Source organism: Panthera tigris, chromosome A2 (assembly GCF_018350195.1).
Source record: "Panthera tigris isolate Pti1 chromosome A2, P.tigris_Pti1_mat1.1, whole genome shotgun sequence".
NCBI lineage: Eukaryota > Metazoa > Chordata > Mammalia > Carnivora > Felidae > Panthera > Panthera tigris.
Window position 1 is genome coordinate 159,496,503 of NC_056661.1, and position 23,524 is coordinate 159,520,026.

At 42.1% G+C, this 23,524-nt stretch overlaps 1 protein-coding gene across 1 annotated transcript in view; it reads left to right on the top strand.

The window, feature by feature from the left end:
- The window catches only part of CNTNAP2 (contactin associated protein 2), a 1,960,721-nt gene that overhangs the window by 1,529,376 nt on the left and 407,821 nt on the right, over positions 1 to 23,524 (top strand). The gene's annotated exons all lie outside the window — the stretch shown is intronic.

Consider the following 23,524-nt stretch of genomic DNA (forward strand, 5'->3'; position numbering starts at 1 on the left):
CTCCTTCCACCTCCTGCAATGTTTGCTTTGAGAAGCTGCCTGAGAGAAAAAGAGGAGGGGGAAGGGAAAGGAGAACGTCATTCTTTGCTCTATCTTGAGCAACAGTGTTTGCCCATCTACTGTTTCTTCGTGCCTTGAACTGTTTGTAACTCTGATACAGATCAAGTTCAGGAGAGATCCATCTTGGGTTTCTTCCGTCCCTCTCCTGGCTTTTGTTCTGCTTCACAGTGAATGGCTGGGTCTGCATCTGTAACAGATAAAGATAAAATCAGCTGTCATTCCGTGTGCAAAACAGAGGCCCCGGGACTTTAGGTGAAAGTCTGTAAACCCAAGTGCGTCTTTCCCCAGAAATACACATCACACTCCTGCTTCTCACAATTTCAGAAGCAGGGAGGACCCTCTGTGCTCCTCTCCTGCCCCCGGCCAGCAGCAGAGAGCAGGGCTCCGAATTTTCCCAAGAACAACCACAGGTTACTTCTGTCTGCTTCTGGTTCACACTACTTAGAAAGACAATTTACAAGACAAGTTCATTCTACCGGTTAACTGAAAACTAATTCTAATTGTAAACTTTTACGATTTCTAGGTAGGGCGTCTACCTATTTTCCAGATTTTCTCTCAGCAAATGAAATGAATTAGCAAGGCTGTATATTTCAGTGTTTTAGAATCGCGTGTGCACGTGCATGTGCGTGCATGTGCAAGTAGCTACCATTACTCTTTGATCGTGGTTTATTGTAAAGAGAAAAACATGATACTCAATTTTTAAGTTTATTTGTTCGGAAGTTGTCTCTACACACACATTCACACACTCCGCAAAGACTGGAAGTCAGGAGAACAGAAGCCAAAGGCAGGGCTCTGAAGTTGACTTTTCATTCATTAAGTCAGTCTACCATCACTCAGCAGATATTGATTGAACATCTTATGTACCAGGTACCGGGGATAAAACACTGAATGACAAGGACAAGAATCCCTGCCTTGACCTATGTTCTTGTTGTCGCTTGTTACTGGTGTGTGTGTCCTTAAGCAAGTTCCATAGACTCGGATTCATTAGTCAGTTCAACGTTGAATCCCAGGCCCTTCAAGAAGCTGACTGTGTCCTCTCCAAGAAGGAGAAGTGGGAGCATTGTCCCGGATGGCTCATTGTCTAGCAACGCGGAGGGTTCATCCTACCACAGAAGACAGTTGACATATTCGGAAAAAAGGAAATCTTGCACATATAGCCAAGTGAAATTCATTTTTATCAGACATCCTGATGAGTGCTAGGGATACAATGGTAAATAGAACTTGCATCTTGTCCTGATAGAGCTCAAAAACCAGTTGGAGGAAAAAAAAAACCCACAGAAACAGGCAGCATAATACAATCCGTGCTCTGATGAAGGTATTACAGGATACACCAAAACCAGTGGAAGAAAATTTAAGTCTGACTGAGGGAGTGGAGGGAGTGGTTAGTAAGGTGCTCACAGGAAGAAGGATGCTTGAGAGAGGAGAAAGAGTTTGCTGGGCACACTCATCCTCGCAAGATTGTCTTGGAGGAGAAGCAGTTTGAGCAACCGTCCGCACAGTAGATTTGGAATGCAGTGTGGACAAGAGGAGCCACAGTAACGCTAAGCATGTGGGCAGTACGACATCAGCACTTCCGTTCTTTGCGGGGCAGGGTGGGAGTTTGGATTTCCCAGTGATGAGCCCTATGGAGGTAGGCTTGATGGAGCAGGCAGAGGGGGCGGGGGATGTCACAACAGTCCTTGAAAGACATCAAGGGCTTAAGGTGAAACGAAGGCACAGCCACAAAGGAGGAAAGTGTATGAGATGTTGTGACGTGTCTAGCAAATTTGATAGTTAGGCCTCTGTGAGAAGTAGGGGAGGAATGTGGGTAGGCTCCCCCATGGGCACCTGGAAATGGAGTGGAAGCAGGGCCATGCATCAGGCTAAGGAATAAAGCTTTGAGCCAGTAGATGGTGAGTTCCGCTTGGAGAGTATTAAGTTGGAGGTGACAGCATAACATCATGTTTAAGTCCAGAGAGGTGCCATTAATGGGATTGCCGGTAAGAAATAGAGACTTCAGAGAAATGCCTTTGCATCTGAAACCATTTCCAAGAACATACCCGAATTCAGATCAAAGATGAGCAGACTCATCGCAGACAGACCTATTCGACGGCACTCACACACATTGCTCTGGCAAGACGTGATCGGATCGTAACCGTTGACAGTTTCTCGGGGCCCCAGACACCCCACCCCTTTGCTTCTGTGAAACTTGTCTGATGTCCCCTTTAACAGAAGCACTATCTTTTGAGAAAACTGAAATATATAATGAATATGTTCACCATAAATAGCTATTAAAAGGATCTTCCCTATTTAGCACGAGAAAGAAAGCTTTTGGTGATGTCTTGTTGGTCTTTGAATTCACCAGCACCTGGCAAAGGCCTTGCTATGTGGATGCTTTACAAATGACATAGATTTGACACTTTTGAGGGAAGCTTTCAACCACTCTGAAACACAGATTTGTTGTCTGTATAATAAAAATAAATCTTGATTGGCAGACTTCTGTGCGAGTAAACGGATTATAGGATATGAAAACATTCTGTAAATTGTATAATATGGGATACATAGCTATTTGCAATTCTTAATTATATAATTTTCAGTGCAAGTCTTCATGATTCCAAATGAATCTTTAGAGGGACGCCTGGGTGGCTCATTCGGTTAAGCGTCTGACTTCAGCTCAGGTCAGGTTCTCGCGGTTCGTGGGTTCGAGCCCCGTGTCGGGCTCTGTGCTGACAGCTCGGAGCCTGGAGCCTGCTTCGGATTCTGTGTCTCCCTCTTTCTCTGCCTCTCCCCTACTCATGCCCTGTCTCTCTCTCTCTCTCTCTTTCTTTCCCTCTCTCTCTCTCTCTTTCTTTCCCTCTCTCTCTCTCTCTCTCTCCCCCCCCAAAAATAAATACACATTTATTTTAAACATTAGAGTAGGACATATTATTTTTACTATTTGCATGTTGAATGCAACCCTAGCTAAAGTTGTTAACAATTTTACAGTTGCATAAATTTATAGTTGCATAGATTTACAGTTGCATAAATTGGGGCATAGGAAAATTTAAATAAATTTCCAAAAATTATATTAGAAATGAGAAACAGAGAGAAGGCTAAGACCCAGATTTCCAAACTTCCGGTTCAATGTTTTCCTATAATATCATGATCAAGGAAGACTACTCACATTGTTTTTCCATCTTTTTAATGATTTATGAATTTAGTGTCTAACTAGCCGTATGTGAATTTTAAACTTGAAGTTTAACCAAACAGACTACATGTCTTATGTTCTTTTTTTTTCTAGAGGAACTCTAAAACTTAGATTAGGCATTTATTCTTATTTATTAGAGTAAAATACACAAAAATGGAGCTGGGATAAATGAGATTATAGCTCAGGACACAAGTGGGCCTCGTAGCAAAGCTATGATGACCTACGAGAACTCTCACCATCTCCGTGATTGCCTGATTATCTGTGCCGTGAGAAGTTTTGCACAGTTATTTCTGAGACTGAACGTAATTTAACATTTATGATTTACTATTCTCAGCAACAGTAAATATTCCCACCTACCGTGCCAGAACCCTAATTAAGTGAGCCTTGGTCTCAGCTAAGTGCCCACCACTGGGTAATTCGTGGTCTCTTGCCGCCTGACTCAATGAGCTCACTCATCACATCTGAAATTAGCAATGCCAAAAATGGAATTACCACTGAAGGCGTGCTAGTCATTGCTTCACTTCCCTTTTCTCGTTGCACTTGGAGAATTTCTGGGTAACTGTGTGCGGGCCAACATGAGCCCATACGCCGGGGGAAATGAGGGAGGTGAAACGCTATTAACACAGTCTTTGTGTTACAGTCAGGGAGCAGTTCCCACCTCCGTCTTAGAAAAGACCAGGTACATACTAACTTGTGCCCCATTCCATTGGCCCTGAATGGAGTTGGCTTGTCTTCCTGGGCTAGAAATAGAAATAAGCCATGACCAACTTTACATAGACAGCAGAACCTCTTTAATGCTTTGAAACCAGAAACATTGGGCTCAGCTTCCTACCAACAACTGTTAAGTACTTTGAATGTTTTGAAAAGGAATCATTATATATTTTCTCACCGTTTATAAACAGTTTCATCTCATCTTTGATAGCGTCTTTCCATGAAACGTCTTTACTTTTACTCAAAGTGAAATGCTTGCGTGTGCGTTCTCGTTTGCCATGTGGCTCAGATCACGATAGTGAACGTTTGGGGATGTTAATCACGTGTCAGACAGTTTCAAGAGCTCCAGTGTTCCATGTCATTGACACATTACAGTGACCCTACGATTAAGGTGCTTACTTTATGCTCATTTTACAAATCAGGAAATTAAGTCCCAGAGAGGTTAAGTTACTTCCCCAAGGTCACACAGCTAACAAGTGGGAGAACCACAATTTGAAAACTCCAGACTCATGCTGAGATATTCTGCAGCCAGGCATAAACTCTGTAAAAAATTTTAAACATGCTCTGTGTAGAGTGTGGCAAACAAGCCGCCTTATAGAGGCAATTAGCTGGGGCGCCTGGGTGGCTAAGTCCGTTAAGTGTCCGACTTCAGCTCAGGTGATGATTTTACGGTGCGTGGGTCCGAGCCCCACATCGGGCTCTGTGCTGACAACTCGGAGCCTGGATCCTGCTTCAGATTCTGTCTCCCTCTCTCTGCCCCTCCTCTGCTCATGCTCTCTCTCTCTCTCTCTCTCTCTCAAAAATAAATATTAAAATAAGGGCAATTTGCTATCAAACCTTTAACAGATATTCTTTGAACTTTTTACTATATGGCATTTTAGTTTCTTAAATAAATACAAACAAATGTAGGTACTTTTCTCCCCATTTTTTATAGCAGCCAAGACAAAACAAACCCAAACAGAAATTTCCATCAATAGAATCTTAAGTAATTATATTATTGGGTTGTTGAAGGAAGGAAGGAAGTAGATACACAAACACTTGCATAGAAAAATAGCCAAAGTAAAAATACAAAAAAGAAAGCTGAAGAATATACAATATGAGTCTGTTTTTGTAAAAAAAATACACATACAGCCATAACCCTTATATACATATAGGCAAGTTCTGGAAACCATACAAAATAAACTATTTTTTTTAATGTTTATTTATTTATTTTGAGAGAGAGAGAGAGAGTGCATGAGTGGGGGGCGGGGTCAGGAGCAAGAATCTCAAACAGGCTCCACACTCAGCACAGAGCCCGACGTGGGGCTCAAACTCATGAACCATGAGATGGTGACCTGAGCCGAAACCAAGAGTCAGATGCTTAACCGACTGAGCCACCCAGGTGCCCCATTGTGCTAATTCTTGTTAATGGTTTACTTTGCGGGTGTCTGGGTGTTTCAGTCAGTTAAGTAAGTGACAGGCTCTTGATTCTGACTTAGGTCATGATCTCACGGCGGTGAGCTGGAACCCCTCGTTGGGCTCCATGCTGGCAGTGCAGAGCCTGCCTGGGATGCGTGCGCTCTCTCTCTCTCTCTCTCTCTCTCTCTCTCTCCCTCCCTCTCTCTCTGCCCCTCCCACATTCACTCTCTCTCTAAATAAGTAAATAAGCTTAAAAAAAAGAGTTAACCCAGTAGACGAAGGATATGGAGTCTTGTCTTTATCCCATTCTAGATCTTATTTACCCTTTGGATTTTTGGCCGTGATTATAGTTAACCTGTTTGATTAAAATTTCTAAAAGTAGTTTCCAAATCTTATATGGAAAAGTAAGGGCCCTCACAGGCATCCCATTACATAACAAAACAATATTAAACCAGACTCTTAAGAAAGCAGATAGAAGAATAATGTTCATTAACAGCACAAAAGCTACTCTATTCTTGATTCTGTTGTCCCCAGTATTGGGGTGAGTTTCTAGGAAAGCTGGAGAGTGCTCCTCTCCCATGTAGCACGGTGAAACACAACATCTAGGCCACTAGCCTTTACCTACCTGCAGAAGACTACGGTTTATCTCGATCTGAATTCTGTAAAACTCATGCTGATGCTGTTAATCCTTCTGGGATCCTGCTTGAGACAACATTCTCAGTCGTCTGATTCTCAGTCGTCTGATTCTTGCCTATTAGAGGATGTGATATTATGAATAGTATGGGCATCAGTTATGAGTAATGCTCTTCTGGTCGCAAAACCAACCAAAACAGTAGCCAATATTCAAATAAATGTGTGTGTGTGTGTGTGTGTGTGTCTGTGAAATGTAATATTAAAATGGGTAGTTATCCATACGTTTCCTTTTTAGAGACATAAATGGAGCTGACCTTCTAATCTAATGAAGGCTCTCTTTCTTCATTTAAGTTAAGCTTTGCTTAAAAAAACACAAAGAAAGATGGGGTACCTGGGTGGCTCAGTCGGTTGAGCATCCGACTTCGGCTCAGGTCATGATCTCACTGCTCCTGAGTTCGAGCCCCACATCGGGCTCTGTGCTGACAGCTTGGAGCCTGGATCCTGCTTCGGATTCTGTCTCTGTCTCTCTGCCCCTCCCCCGCGCTTGCTTTTTCTCTCTCTCTCAAATATCAATAAGTATTTTTTAAAATTTTTTTTAAAAGCAAAGACAGAAAAAGGAAACTTTAGACTGACGGGGCCCCAGAGTTTCAGTGTATTTCAGCACAGTGCAGATTTCAGACACGTTCCATGACCCCCTGGATTTTAGTCCTCCTACTTCCTCTCTGAAGTCTACCGGTCAGATTTCCTGCACCGTGAAGTTGCATCTAAATAGGATATTCCTCGAAAGCCTAGTAGCTAAGCTCGTTTAGAAGTGTAACCACTTTTCAATATGTGGGTCGGGGCTAAGAGCTCCAGGCGAGGGTTTCTGCTCTTTCATTAGGAATTCACCCTGAGATGTGAAATAGGAAATATGAGCGAGGCACAGGTAGGCGGGTGCTGGAGAGTTCCAGATGCCAAGCAGCCCTGCAAGTTGAAAGACCTCTTAGCGATGGGGGTAGGGAAATGCCTCTCCCCATTTCCAGAGGAAAGCATAAAAATGATACATTGTATTCTGTCTCGGGGATATTTTGGTGCCAACTTGCTTGGCACAGTGTAGAACCTCCTGTCACCTCATGGATTGTATCATGACAGAAAGGTAATTGGGCACCGGAGAAGATGTCAGCAGAGTGTCAATATGGTTTGACCACTGCCCCTAAATAATATTGATGACAGGAAAGGGAGAGGGATTAATCAGGTGTGAGCCTGTCAGATGTTCGGAGCGCTCTGCAGGTTCCAGAGAAAGATGCACCCCACCGACAGAATGCTAAATGGACTCCCGACAGAAGACATTATTTAGCCATCTCGCGAAAAACAGAACGAAGACGCAAGAAGGCTTTCTGAGAAAAGCGTAGTTCATTTTCCATCACCTCTCCCCAGCACGCTTTAAAAAGAGGGCGATCTCTTCTATTTTCTGGGACGAAAAAAAAAAATTGCGGTCTCCCTAAAAGTCGACCATGAGTAAAGAAAGGATCAAGTTAAAAGCCACGTCATTCAGTTTAAGGCGAAGGGCCAGGCAAGCAGTTTTGGGGCCCCGTGGCAAGCAGGTCGTGGGGGTGCCACATGTGACACAGCCCGTTTGTTTGCTTGCCCTGTGTCCTTCCGGAAGGTGAAATCCATTCCACGCAAAACTCACCATCACACCCTCCTTACCGCCTCTCCTGGGCCTTTCGCAGATGCCTGGCCCTCTGTGGTTCCAGCTTGTCTCTTGCTACGGCTCACTTCTAAACCTGACCTCGGAGCGGTACTGTAGCAACCTCCCAAAATAATTGCGAAGCTTGACGCTCCCCATCCAACGACTTTATAACTGTGGTTATCACCGTCTGGCTTCATAGAAACTAGGATCACCTAGGAAGCACTGAAAATTACTGATCATCAGGCCCTGCCTCAGAGTAATCAAACCCAAATCTCTGAGGGTCAGGTCTGGCCATCCCGGATTCTGCACACTTCCAGAATTTCGAGTGGGTGGCCAGGGCTAAGAACCAGCGATTTCTGGTTAACTTGAACTGCACGTAATAAAAAGAATATATAAAGAAATAAGCTTTAAGCAAGATGAAAGCTTATTTCCCTTTTATGTAAAAGTAGCCCACACTCCTCCCAACAACCTGCTCTGGTGTTCTTAGAGTTTGACCACATCCTCAGGCTCCAGTAGGGCTTCCAGTGCTCCGGCTGTCACATTCACATTCACATTCCAGGCAGAAGGTGAGATCTCCAGAGTCTTTTCCCATCTTACCATCCCAGCTTGACCTCACTGTCCACCACGGCCATTCTGAGAACGTGTGTACTTCCTCATCGCTGGCCCCGTGACCTGCACCTAAAATATCCCATCTCGTGTCTGCGGAGCAAACATCACTCACCACTGAAGATCAGCTTCCATGCTTATTTCTCGAGGAGCTCTCCCCCACTTTGCCCACACACCCCCCCCCCAACATCTAGCCAAAACCTGTTACTTAAAAGCTTGCCTCCCTAGGGGCACCTGGGTGGCTCAGTCGGTTGAGCGTCCGACTTCGGCTCAGGTCACGATCTTGCGGTCCGTGAGTTCGAGCCCCGCGTCGAGCTCTGTGCTGACAGCTCAGAGCCTGGAGCCTGTTTCGGATTCTGTGTCTCCCTCTCTCTCTGCCCCTCCCCCGTTCATGCTCTGTCTCTCTCTGTCTCAAAAATAAATAAACATTAAAAAAAATTTTTTTAAATAAAAGCTTGCCTCGCTTGTTCCCAAAGCCAATTTATTATAATGTTATTTTGTATCTTACCTATAACTATTTGTCTCCCTCTCAAACTGTAAGCCTCATGAGGCCAAACCCCACACCTCATTCCTGTTTATAAATCCTCTGTGCCTGTCGCTAGCTACTCAGCACCTATCTACAATTTGATTTAAACCTGTAGCTCTTTAGAGATTTAATTTTTTTTTTTACTGTGTGTAAACTTTCCTTTTGTCATGAAACATAACGCACAAGAGATGCCCATACTTGACTCTTTGAAGATATTCTTTTTACTCTGGGCAGCGAAAATTGGAAAGTGATTTTGTATTTGAGTAGTAATGTCATTCCACCAAGATAGCTCTTAAAATGCTAATAATATGCGTATACGAATACGTGTATCTATTCTTTTATATTCATTTACACGTATCTACATATATGTTAAATATACATATGGCATTATTATATATGATGTATAATAAGTTTATTCATTTTTTGGAAGCATGCTCATTGTGTTCAGCTAGCTAAATGCCTTATATTAATATGAAATAATTTACTCTGTATGCAAGAAGGTAAATGATTGAGATGGAAATACAGGACACTTGGAGAATGAGAGGAGATGTACCCAGATAATAATACTTTCCTGCCTATCTTTGTCATCGCTGAGAAGGGTGTGCCCCTACTATAGGCAGTGTGTGTGTTAGGCTGGATAATGGTCCCCAAAGATGTTCAGGGTCTGATTTCCAGAACCCATTACCATGTTACCTTACATGGCAGAAGGGGCTTTGCAGATGGATGAAGGGTAAAAACCTTGAGATGCGAGGTTGGTGAACTGTCTCATCAAAAGAGTACTTAGAAATGAAGAACATGTCCCAGCTGTGGAGAGAAGGAAATCTGGTGATGGAAGGAAGATCAGAGAGAGCCTAGATTGCTATCTTTGCAGATGAAGGAGGGGATCCGTGAGCCATGCATGTGGGTATCGTCTAGACACTGAAAAAGGCAAGGGAAATGGATTGTCCCCCAGAAATTCCAGAAAGAAACTGAGCCCTGACAACACCTTGATTTTAGTCCAGTCGGACTCATGCTGGAGTATTAATCTATAGAACTGTAAGAGAACAGCTCTGTGCTGTTTTCAGACCCTTGGTTTCTGGTCATTTGCTATGGCAGCAATAGAAAACCGACAGACCTACTTTCTACTATGGTTGGTGTCACTGAAAACACCCTGCAAAACTTTTTCTCCCTCGTGTTGGTGTAGAGTCAAGGTTGACTGGTAGACTAGCCTTGAAGCAAATTTAAAAAGAACGTCCTTAAAAGTAATCTTATGGCCAAAGCCACATTCCCTTGCCCGTACATCACCTGCTGATGGAAAAGCTTCAAGCCCCTGTAGAGAACACGTAGGGTCTTCCTTGGATGTATGGTTCTCTTGACCAGGGAGGATGGGTTGCCCATTCTTATCTGCGATTGGATCTCCTTCAAGTGGATGACTGTATCGCTGATAGCAGGAGCTTTTACAACTCAGAAACATTCATTTATACATCCAGTCATTCAGCCACGTCTGAGTCCCTGCTAGGTACCAGGGATGCACCAGACCTTCCTGCTGGTCCTGAGAAACACAGGGGGGGTGGGCAGCCTTAATGGTATGCCTCCCGCTGGAAGATTTCAGATGTCTTCTTGATCCCTTCACACGTTTTAATTTCACAAATCCGATCCTGCCTTCTTTTTTCCTTTAATTTTAATTGACAGGCAGAGAAATGAGTGCATAATGAGGGTTTTTATCCATTTTCTTATTTTCCTAATAACCAATGAATTAAAGAGGGACATTATGAGCATTAGGAGATTTCCGATTGTGATACCCCGTTTTATGGCAGGTGCCATTAGCCTGCATCTAGCCTTGATCTATTATTTATAGCCTGTTAAACTCGGCATGATCCAGATAGCCCCAACTCCACCAGCAGGGAGGCGTCATAGCTAGGACAAGGGCTGGAAAATAATGAGCAGTATTCTTTCCTGCCATTATTGTTTGGGGATATTTTGGTCAGTGTACTTCATTGCATGGAAACTGTCCTGTTTTCTAAGGGCCTTGATGCAAAAGTCAATTATAAAATGGATTTTTCTGGAGTTATCTGTCGCATTCATTCATTTCGCCAATTGTGCAGTGAGTTTCCATTGTGCGTTCTACCAGTCCAGTCACAGTACAAGACGATGCCACCACTGAACTGCCCAGGTGCACTTATACACACTTATTTCAATAAATACAGTACAGTTCCGTAAGTGCATTTCCTCTTCCTCATGATTTTCTTAAGAACATTTTCTTTTCTCTGCCATGTTTTATTGTGAGGATATATAATACGCATAAAATAAACAATATGCCTATCTCTATGTTATCAGAAAGGCTTCTAGTGAACAGTAGTAATTAAGGTTTTGGACAATCAAAAGTTATTCATGAGTTTTTGACTTTGGATCGGGGTGGGGAGGTGGATGGGGGAGAGTGGCACCTCTAACCCCCATGTTGATCAAAGGGAGGGGGATTCTTTGATAAGGAAAACAAAGTAACACTAGGACACAAGGGTGGGCTGTAGAGTGTGTATTTTCAAATCAAAGAGAACTTGTGAAAACTTTCCTGAGAAAGAAAACCCTCCCAAGAAAAAGGTTAAGAATGATCCTGTCAAGTCCCAATTAACCACATTCAAATTATCCCCAGTATAGACTATCCACACTGCTTATTTCTAATATAGAAAGCATTACAGTAATCACATTTAATCTTTGTTACATTTTAAATAGACATGTCAATGCAAAATACAAATATTGAAAAGAAAATGAAGACAAGAGGAAAAGAAATGAAGAAATGTGGTGAAGGAGAAAACAATAGTGATATGAAATAGCCAGTCTTTCTTGTTAAGAGCAACCTTTTCGTTCCTGAATGTATATGTTGGTTTTGTGCTGCCAGTATCCAACCCTGTTTATAATTCAAAGTCAATATTGGGAGAAATCCATCATTGACACTAACGCGGCAGCCTTCTGAAGGGTCAGGCCGGGGCATCTGGACTGGACGGCCACTGCCCAAGCCTTCCTCCCCCTTCTTTTCAAGGGCATAGACTGTCTCTTAGGCTTCCATAAACATACTGATGGCTTTTCAGGGACTGAATACTGATGGCTTCTCAGGGACTTTTCAGGGACACTGTGGGGTAGGAAGTCTGGAAGGAATGTGATACCATGCATATGACAGCTTGGATTTTTTTGTTCTAGTGATGGGTTATTTTCCACAGCAGGTGTATCTTGCCATTGGTTTGCCCCAGGATGCTTCGTCCAGGCTCTGAAGTCTAGATGCCACTCAGACTACCCATAGTATTTCCTGTGGGTGCATATCCATTCCAATTCTAGGAGTAGTTCAGACCGTGTTCATCAATATTAACTCGCTCAAGACTGCATTCAGAAACAGATAAAGGGGCTGAAGGGGCATGAGAGATGGTTATGAGTTGAGAGCAAAAGAGGAGGTAAAAATCAGTTTGTTATAATTTATCCCAACCCCAATCTGAGGCATCAGTATTGTGTGGCTACCAAAATACACAACAAAATAAAATACTCTTGATATCACCTCAGTCAAGTGTCCCAATCATAGGAGTCTGTAGCAAGTATCTGTTATACCTCACTTGAAGTGTTGTATCTAATACTGAAAAACTGGAACATGGAAAATGAGGTTGGGGAATTTGACAAGTATTCTGTACTTGTCAACAACAGTTGAGGAAGAGAGGAAGGAAAGGGGAGGGGAGAGGGGGAGAGGAGGGGACAGGACAGGATGGGAGGATGGAAGGAAGGAAGGAAGGAAGGAAGGAAGGAAGGAAGGAAGGAAGGAAGGAAGGAAGCGAAACAGTCTACTATTCATTACAAGAATCCATTCCCTTGTGTTACGGGTTGAATTGTGTCCCCTAAAAAAGATATGTTGAAGTCCTAACACCATTACTTGTCAGTGTCACCTTATTTGGACGTAAGGTCTTTGCCGATGTCATCAAGTTAAGATGAAATCATTAGGGTGGGTCCTAATCCAATATGAGTGGTGTCTTTGTAAGAAGAGGAGACCCAGAAACAGACACACACAAAGAAGAGGAAAACCATGTGAAGATACACACAAAAGGAGAATACCAGGATGAAGGATGGAGGCAGAGATTGGAGTGATGTGTCTACAAGCCAAGGAATGCTGAGGATTGCCAGAAACACCCCGAAGCTAAGAGAACGGCATGGGTCAAATTCTCCCCTAGACCCTTCAGAGAGAGCATGACCCTGGGGACACTTGGATTTTGGATTTCTAGCCTCTAGGACTGTTGGGAAATAAATTTCTGTTGTCTTAAGCCACCCAGTTCGAGGTCCTTTTTAACTGCACCACGAGAAACTAGTGCATCCAGCAATGCTGGTTCCCAAGCCAGGGCATTTCCCCGTGGGTTGTTGGCAGGCAGTTACTTCCCAAATGCTGACTATGCCTGAAGCACTTTATCTGCATATCTTCCTGCAATCTTCACAACAACCCTATGAAGTAGGTACCATTTTTAGGTCAAGCTTGTAAATAAGGAAACCAAGGCTTATCAAGTTGATGAACTTGCCCAGGACCACACGGTCAAGAAGTAGTGAATGGGATGAATGGAAGCAATCTCATGCTGGGAGCCAAGATTTTAACCATGATGCTACATTTTCTCTGGAGAGAAAGGGGAGCTAGTACAATGGGTCAAAGAGCTAAAAATAGGGGAGATACAGCAGGGAAGGCATCGAGTTGTACTACAGTATGTCTTTGAGAAAGATGAAAGAAGGAAATGCACCATACACTATCCTCCAGGAATCCTTGCGGGGGCTTGGGAGTGGGGCTGTCCATGAGAGCAGTGACCAAGGTAAACCAAGAGACAGTGGTCAATACCTCTCCCATCCTAGAGAAACAGAATACGTGTGGCGATTGGGATTGATAAGGAGATCCAGAAAAGTTTCTAGAAAGAATGGGCAGAATAAATATACATGAATCATTTGATTCAAAACTGTTATTAAATTAAGGTGCATAGCATGGCACTGTTGATTTCCCATTAGCGTGCCAACATTATTACTTTAGTGAGTGTAAACATATATATGATGCCTTTATTTTCTCCAGTAATGCTTACACTCCTGCCGTGGTCCTTTTCTGTAGCCCCTCCTTGGGAATAGTGCACAGGTGACTTTCAACCCGTGTCCTAATCACTTTCACCTAAGAAGTACTGAGCTTCTTTCCTGTCACCTGCCTTTTCCTGTACAAACAGGGTCTGTGGTCTTTGTCTAGGTCTTCCTCCCATCTCCTCACGTTTCGGGGATCTTCCTGCCCAGTCCATTCTTTTTTGTCATCATGAAGAACCTACTTCCATTCCCAGGAAACTGTCTTCCTGTAGTCTTAAGTCATGGCCATCATGACTCCAAACCAAATCTCCTCTTTAACCAGCTGAGTTGTCCTTCTTGACCAGTTGCAATCATCACCCAGGTCCCCTGTGAAACCACTAGAGTCATCGCCAAGACTCCCGTTAACTCTGTAGCAGGTTTCCTCTCTAGAGATGCAGTCCAAAATCTTACTCTACCATGAATTTCCAGCTTTTTTTTAACGTTTATTTATTATTGAGAGACAGACACAGAGCGTGAGCAGGGGAGAGGTAGAGAGAGGGAAAGACAGAAAATCTGAAGTAGGCTCCAGACTCTAAGCTGTCAGCACAGAGCCCGACGCGGGGCTTGAACTCACAAACTGTGAGATCGTGACCTGAGCCGAAGTCAGTCGCCTAACCAACTGAGCCACCCAGGCGCCCCTCCAGCCTTTTTTTTTTTTAACTGTGGGTCCCATCAGTCACTGGCAAGCTTTTGGAAATATGAGGAACTCTAAGAAGTTAGTTGTGTAATTGTATACTTCACATACTACTACAAATAAGCTAATTTTATTTTTAATATAGTTTATTAGAGCAGTTTTAGGTTCACAGCAAAATTGAGTGGAAGGTACACAGAGTCCCTATTCTCCAACTATCAACGTCCTTTACCAGGGTAGCACATTTGTGACAATAGATGAACCCACAGTGACACATAATGATGATCCATTAGGGTCTACATTAAAGTTCATCCTTGGTGTTATACATTCTGTGGGTTTGGACAAATACATAATGACATGTAGCCACCATTATAGGATCATACAGAACAGTTTACCCTAAAAATGTCCTGTACCTGTTCATGCCTCTTTCGCCTCTACCTCCTGCCAACCATTGATTTTGTTTACTGTCTCCGTAGTTTTGCCTTTTACAGATTGTCATAGAGTTGACTCGTACAGCATGTAGCCTTTTCATATTGGACTAATTTTATTTTAATAAAAAATGTTAAATAGTACATGGAAGAATTTAGGGACGTTGACATTGTGATAAACCAAGATATATGTAACTATCCTCTACTTGAAATTTAAATAAGGTGCAAATATCCTTTGAGCTGGATGTAACTCGCTCAAATGAAATCTGAGCTGAAAGTCCAGTATGAAAGGATATTAAAAGTGTCTTGACCGAGGGGAGGGGCAGTTAAGAGCTCTACCAACTACGTGTGTCCTTTACCCATCACCCTCAACAATGGGTGGTAAGGATTTTTGTGAATCCTCCAGGGTTTCATGAAGTTTTAACATTATTAAAACCACAGATTTCAGAAAATAAGACTTAAAAAATTGAGTCAGGTTATAATAGGAATATAGCAAAAATGTCCTCTTTCTTCTATAACCAAGTGTGAAAAGCAATCTATAAAATTGTCAGAGTTTATCTGATCTGCTTGACTTATGCTTTTTAATCCCTTGGCCTATACTTCCTCGAGTTCAAGGACTGATATTTATAAACCAAAGATATTACTAATAGTCAAAGTTCAAAGAAAATTAAAGCCAATATCTCTGAATATGTTGAATACTTCAAATAACTGTGATTTACATATAATCACAGTCATTCCAAATTAAAATTAAAGTTTGATTGACTGACTGGTATACAGATTGTAGGCCATGAAAAGCTTCTGTAGTCTTTGCACCCAAATTTATTTTGTAAACATTTAGGATAAGTATCCAAAAATGAGAAAGGGAAAAGAAAGATTTTATTAAGGAAAACTGAGGACACCAGCAAAATCTGCATAAAGAAAGCAATGTTTTTAAAATACTTTGTTGGTTCAAGTTCAAGTAATAAGACAATGGAGTTGTTGACTCTTAAGACAAGTTGACATATTTAAAAGTAGTTTGATGATTTGGAGATGTCTGAAGACTCTCCTCCAGAGAGTCTGGATATTTCCTCCAGAATTTGAATTATTTATAATCGCATAATTAATTACACAGAGCAAAACTGAATTGCTATTAAATGCCAAAGAAACCAATTTAAATTGGCATTCATCTACAAAGTCAGCTCCTATATACTCACAGCAGATTTTTAAGGTTTAATATTTACTATAATAAGTCAATAAAACTACACATATCAGAAAGGGTAGAAAGTCTCCTCCAAAGATAATGTACGTGGTAATTTTAGACTAATACAGAATTTTTTTTAAGATTTCCATTTCCTAAGGATAACTATTTTAAGCAAGGAAAATGGACAATGTCCTGTTCTCCCAAACAGTTATTGACCTATTGACTAGACCTCTCTCTTAATCTCATCCAGCCTGGGTGGGTGACAGTAACAACCTATGTCATATGGAGAAAACCTCTGAAGTTTGGGTTACAATGTTTGAAATACTGTGGACATTAGTAGCTCAATAAAGTGGGGTTTTTTTTAATGTTTATTTACTTTAGAGACAGAGATAGAAAGAGTGTGAGCAGGGGAGGGGCAGAGAGAGAGGGAGACACAGAATCCAAAGCAGGCTCCAGGCTCTGAGCTGTCAGTACAAAGCCTGACGCATGGCTCTCGAACTCATGACCTGTGAGATCATGACCTGAGCCGAAATCAGACGCTCGACCCACTGCACCACCCAGGCACCCCAGTAGCTCGGTAAAGTTTAAAAAGAAGTTTGATTTACTATAAGGCTTAGAAAAGTGGAATAAATAGGATTTCAAACATTGTGGAACAAATCAAACAGCTTCTAAGTTCAGAAGAATTGGCAGGCATAAGTTAGTGAACTGGCCAATAGCATCATTCTTTCAAAATAAATTTCTAAACCCAAGTCATTTCTTTGCGCTCATGCAGTATCTTCAGAATTTCATGGAGTACAATGAGCTCTGTTTCACCAATAAACTTTGAAATGTTAGGCTAAGTGCAGAAAAGCTCTTTGCAGATGCAGGAGGTCACTGATGCTGCCTGGGGGGGTTTCTCTTCAGCCCACGGTGACGAGAGGACCCCAGTCAAGCTCTAGGCCACTGCACTATTTTCCTCTTGCAGAATGTCCTAAACCGGTCAAACCAGTGGTTTTTCAGCCGGTGAGCCTGTTCTGACTGATCCAAATTCATGCAAGAGGGTCTTACTCTAAATGGTTCATTTGTGATTCTCTGTATGAAGTAGGTTTGGCGTGTAATTAAAAACCACTGAATTTTCCCACCTACCGCTTGTGTGGCCTTTACAGTGTCTCTTGGTCTTTTAGAGTCTGTTTTTTCACCTGGGGCAGCAGCACTGGTAGAAGTCAGTTATTCCTCCAAAGTAGGAAATTAATTGGTGTCTTGCTTATTTCTGAGATTCTCTGAGGTACCTAGTTTTGATTATCAAAGGCCACCAAGCCCTCGGTTTTTAAAAATCATCTCTGGATGGAAAGCCTGCATACGGTGATGAGCGGGAGGTGAATTAAACCGTAAAAGTTATACCTTCAAACACGGAAGGGCTCTGAAGCATCCAGTTCAGGGCTTTTTACCTAAGAGGGCATTGAAGAAAATTGCAGATATAAATATCATTGGCAGCATCGGAGTCACGAACAGCCCAGGTTACCACAGAATGGTGGGGCCATGCGTCTCAAAGTTTATGAACTTAACCGTTCTACAGGCAGCGTGTAAAGGAAGTCCAGAAGATGAAACATTTCACATCCTGTCCTGTTCACCGTATGTCTAGTACCTTTCCCCCAAAGACTTGGCTGCCAGAAATACATGTAGATTTGCAACTTTCCAGTTCTGTTGTTCATGTTCCAAAAGATTTTTTCCACTCCTATCGCATTTAAATTTGAAACACAAATATGGAGATATTTGGAATGACTTACTCTATTGAGTACATTTTATAGCTAACAGCACATTGTTCTGGTAGAACATTTAGCTCTGTCTTTGGCCATGCAGTTGAGAAATTACGTTGACTAATCATCGAATGTAAAGTCACTCTTTTTATCTAAAAGATTTGGATAAATCTTTTATTGAGAAATACTCAGGCTGAATTCAGGAGTCTGTGTTTATTTGCATCAGCTCAGAATTGGATTTTATGCCACCTTTTGTTCAATGGCAAGTTGAGATTTGATCACTGAAATTGTTTACAAGGTTATGTTAAATCAGGGTTGAGAGAGAATATATTGTGACACATGATTCAAGGCTACTAATTCAATTCTACATTTTTGGCTTCGGTTTTTAAATTTTTGTGATGTTTATGTTATTTATTTTGAGAGAGAGAGAAAGAGAAAGCGAGCAGGAAAGGGACAGAGAGAGAAGCAGAGAGAGAGGATCCCAAGCAGGCTCCTCACTGTCAATGCACAGCCCAACGTGGGGCTTGAATTCATGAACCGTGAGATCATGACCCAGCCCCCAGCTGAAATCAAGAGTCAAAGGCTTAACTGACTGAGCCTCCCAGGTGCCTCTATTTTTAGCTTCTCTTTAACCTCTTGTAAATACCCAGTGAAGTCTGGTATGCTCTTGCCCTTTTAGTCTAGTCATATAATTTACAATTAAAAAGAAAGCTTCAGGGGTGCCTGGGTGGCTCAGTTGGTTAAGTGAGTGACTTCAGCTCAGGTCATGATCTCGAGGTTCTTGAGTTCAAGCCCCGCATCGGGCTCTGTGCTGACAGCTCAGAGCCTGGAACCTGCTTCGGATTCTGTGTCTCCCTCTCTCTCTCTCTCTCCCTGCCCCTCCCCCACTCTGCGTCCCTCCCCCCCCAAAGTAAAGAAACATTAAAAAGAGAAGAAGAAGAAAGCTTCATTTTAGAATAATTTTTCATTTACCAGGTTAGGAAGAAATCTTCGTGGACTTCTTTTGTTCAAAACCGTATTAAGAGAACCCTCCTATACATTCGCCTTCTCTACTTCACTATTTTTCTCCTCCCTATGGATATGTTTGTCTGGAAATCAAGTATGCATCATAGCCTGCAGGACATCAGACTCTTCAGAGAGATGCAACGTAACACTTGCTATAAGCCCTTATTTTCGTTCCGCACTTAATCTTCATAAAACCCTTCTTTTCCTTGAATCTAGTACCAGCTCATTTGAAAGTGTGCTTTTTGAGCGGACGAGAAGAAAATTCTAAAGTAAATTAAATAACTAGGCCTTCTTTGTACTCTTTAAAACATACATTGGTTTTTTAGAATTGCCCTTAAATAGCTAAACATAAGGACGTCCGTCTTCCCACATTAGGTCTCGGTAGCGATTGTATTTCGAAAGGAAGCTTAGGGAAAGCAAAATAAAACCCAAGTGTGTGATTTTTAGATCACATATTGGGCCACACCGATCCAGTCTCTTTTGCAGGGTTACGGTGTCATATTCACCCATTAGGAACCAGTGGGCCTTGACCCCAAGGGTGAGTGGGTTGAGTATTGACAGAAGACTGGTCGGTCAGGTAGGGCTTGGTCTGAAAGGCAGAGAGGAGCCCGTTGCAAAAGAGGGTGAGAGGTATGGTGAGAGTTTTTGTGTGCAGCGCCTGGAACATGAATGCAGAAGAGAGCAAACGGTGGAATAAAGAAGGGTAGTGTTGAGAAGGCATCTTGGAGCCGGTTTTGCTTCACTCAGCTGCGAAATGACTTCATGTATTCATTTATCTCTCCCCTCCCTCATTTAGAGGGTATGATAAATGTGTTTCTTTTTCTCCTCTTTCTTTAAATCTGTTTTCTTGAAACACAATAAATACAAACAAGTGTTGCACACCCACACCACCCCCCCCCCCGCCCCTTGATAATGGGCATAAGCCTGGTATTCAGTTACACACCCACTCTTGACAAACGTTGATTTGAAACATGGTACTCAAAATAGGAGACACAATGGTTGACTTCCTGTTTCTTTCCCACTATGCCCTGGATCTCTTGAATGGAGCTCTGTAGGTCTCTGTGTGCCTTTGATACAGAAAACACTACACAACACAAGAGTGAATGGGTTAGAACAAGCTTTGGCAGCTGTGGACAAGGTCGAACCCGTTGCTACAGGGCAAAGGTGGCCTAAAATCAGGGAGGAAGACCTGTTCCAGTCTCTGCCAGTATTCTCTGGGGGGTCGAGAGACACCCACATCACGTCCACCATAGTGGCTCCTGCCTATAAGATTTTCCTCCCTACCTTTATTCTCAGATATCTTACTGCTGAACTGAAGAGCAGGAAGCCATGGCAGGCCGGTCTTGTCTGGATCGTGGCAAGAAGTCAGAGGAAAGAACCAGCCTGGTCATTTTGTGAATCCTCTGCCTGCTACCTTTAGAATCTGTTTGTTCTTATTCATGTTTTCATGCCCTTGATGTTTTCTCACGAAGATCTTTAAATTGCCTCCCCCAGCTTCCCACCTCCCATATACATTCACCCAACATAACACCTTCCAAAGCGCAGGGGTTTCCTATGGTTTTACCAATACTGAGCAATACATACATACTCAGATCCAAATTAGTGGCCTACAATGTATGAGACAAAAATAGGATTCTCAGCGGAGCACAGCTGGAGGATGAACGTTTCCTAAGGCCGTCGGTCATCTGAACCCTCGGACTACCTGTTCTGGTGCCTTAGTCCTGTGTTGTGGTGCCTTCTTGCAGGCACCCCCACTGTCGTTTTCTTTCCATGTTGCCATCAGTGCTCACTCCTCAGGAAGGGAACTTACTTCCCGGGGGAGACCTCCCTCTTTGGATAAAAGCAACAATTTCTGGGCTTTTATTTGGGAACGTATTTTAATTCCCTGGGTGGTACCAAAGAGCAACACTAAGTTCTCATTTCCCAGACCCCATTGAGGTATTAACGACTTCCTAGATTTTTTTTTACCATGACTTGAAGGTCAACATTTCATCAGTAATCGAGAGATAAGAGGGATTTTTGGATGAAAAACCCTAATTGCTCCTAAATCCTACTGTATAATAATAATGATAATGACAAGTAGTTGCCATCTGGGCACCAGGTGCCGTAGATCCTCACCATGGTGATTCCACATGTCAATCCTCTGAAGTAGGAGGTAGGAGTTTTGTTCCCATTTCTCAGATGCGCCAGGTGAGTTTCAGCAGGAACAACTCCCTTTCCATCCAGCTTCCAGCTTCAAATTGGCAGCTAGGTTTTGACCCTGTGTCCGACTCCAAATTCATTTTATTTCTATAACACCAGTTCCGTGGATGTGGGAACTATGAGATGTTAACATTGTTTTCTTGTCCTGCATTAAAAATCTTTTTCTAAAGTTAAGGCTTATGTTACCCACTCATAAAAACATGCATATAAAGAAAAGGTAGAGGGGGTGCCTGGGTGGCTCAGTCTGTTAGGCATCCAACTCTTGGTTTCGGCTCAGGTTGTGATCTCACGGTTCGTGGAATCAGCCCCACATCTGGTTCTGTGCTGACAGCTCAGTCTTCTTGGGATTCTCCCTCTCCTTCCCTCTCTCTCTCTCTCTCTCTCTCTCTCTCTGCCCCTCTTCCATTCGCACAAGTAGTGTGTGCTCTCTCTCCCTCAAAATAAATAAATGAACTTAAAAAAAAAAGAAAAGGAAGAAATGGAGGGAATTATTTTACCAGATATCAGATTTATCGTACCTTGAGCTGTAGTACTTAACTATGCAGGACAGAGTGATACAACAACAAAGAGATGACCAAACAGGATAGAAGTCTAAAAACTAATCCACAGCTAAGAGAACATGGCATTTTAAGAGGAAACATGAGGAGTGAATGGGGAAAAGAATGATGTCAGATTAATTAGATTTCGATATTTGAAAACAATAAAATAGGTTCTTCTTCCTCGAACAGAAATATTCACAGAGATTATAGACCTCAATGTAAAAAAAAGGAAAAAAAAGAAGGAAAATATAAATGCATTAAAAAATAAAACTTAATAAAAACGTGAAAGGAAATGTAGGTGCTATCCCTGACTTCCAGGCAGGAAAGAGCAAACCATAAAGAATATATTAATAAACTAGACTTCAGCAAAATTTGAAAATATTCACATAAAAAATCACCATAGGGAAATCTAAAACATAAATAACAGATTCAAGGAAGGTAATTATTTAACAAAAGACTAGAATCCAGGCTATTAAAACAAACTACTACAATTGATTAAAGGGGTGAGACGGCAAATTAGAAATTAGCCAGGATGATTTCGTTTTACATTTCTAAAGCAATATTTTATTTGATAGCCACCACATGTGTTCTCCTACCCTCTCACTGGTTTTTATTAAATATCTCTCTGTTTTTACTCTTCTAGACCCCATGAGACTCATTGCCACAAAGTGAAATACTTAGTTTATCTACACCGTTTCCATATGAAAACAACCAGAACACTAAAAAAGCTCCAATTCCGAGCCACGAAGGTGAACACAGACTCTTTACACAAAGGCTTCTAATAAAAGCAAACACAGACCCAGAGAATAGGAACTCGGAAACAGACCTTCTAACTTTAAATGGGATGAGTTTTAGTTGCCAAGAAAGGTGATGTAGAGTTTGTTTGGGTTTTTGTGGGGTTTTTCTAGCTTGTTTTTTGTTTGTTTGTTTTTTTGTTTTTGTTTTTTTTTTTTTTAGTGATTGCTCTAAATTTGTACAGTTCATGAAATACATACTCATTTCAAAAACCAGGTCTTGTGTGAATCTGGTCAGATTCCAGGGTTGCGTTCACTATTCACCCAACACAGATGGCCTGCGGCTATCTAGTTTCTCAAGTTTCTAGTGTCTCTAGTCATCCAGTTTCTCTAGTTTTCCAGCGAAAAAGAAACAGAGAAACACAAGAGCCTTGACTCTCATGCCCCTCTCATGCCCGGGGTCCTGGCTGACCCCACGGCCAGCCCAGCTAGAGGCTAATGCCTGAGAGCTTAGAGCCTGTGTGGAGCTAAAGTGGATGCCTGAGGATCCCATTTGGGGCTCAGCAACTTAACACTCTGCTGTTTGCTGTCAATTTCACCAATTCACATGCTGATTCTTCTAGCCCAGAGGCTCCTTTGTGCTTAATATTCATTAAAACATCAGTTAAATGTAAGTCCAACAACCCACTCCTCATCACAAAGGACACACATATACAATTTTGAAATCAATAAAAAGATGTTAACAGAAAATATAATCGTATAATTAAATATGTATCCGGAACCAAAAAAGAGGAGGAGGAAGCAGATATTTTACTTGGATTTCACTAAAAAGCCACATATTTTAAGTTTATGAGATAAAAACAATCATGAAACCTACCTGAATCCTCGAGTAACTACTCATGGAATTGTGTGGTCACGTGCCTGTAGTTCAAGCAGGGAAACTCGAAACATAAGAGGAGGTATTTAAATGCATCGAGATGAATAACGAAGGAGCTTTCAAAGAATCATCATATTCTGAGCGAAAGTAAAGGCAGCTGGCCATTTCCAGTCACGCACACACACAGTGGATTTGCAAGGAAAGGTGAGTATACCATCCAAAAATGTTTTCTTTCTTTCCCCACTCGAGGCTGAGAGTTACTTGGTTTAATTTGACTCACCCTTGGTGTCCTTCAAAGCTATAAATTTCAAAACAAAGACAATCAG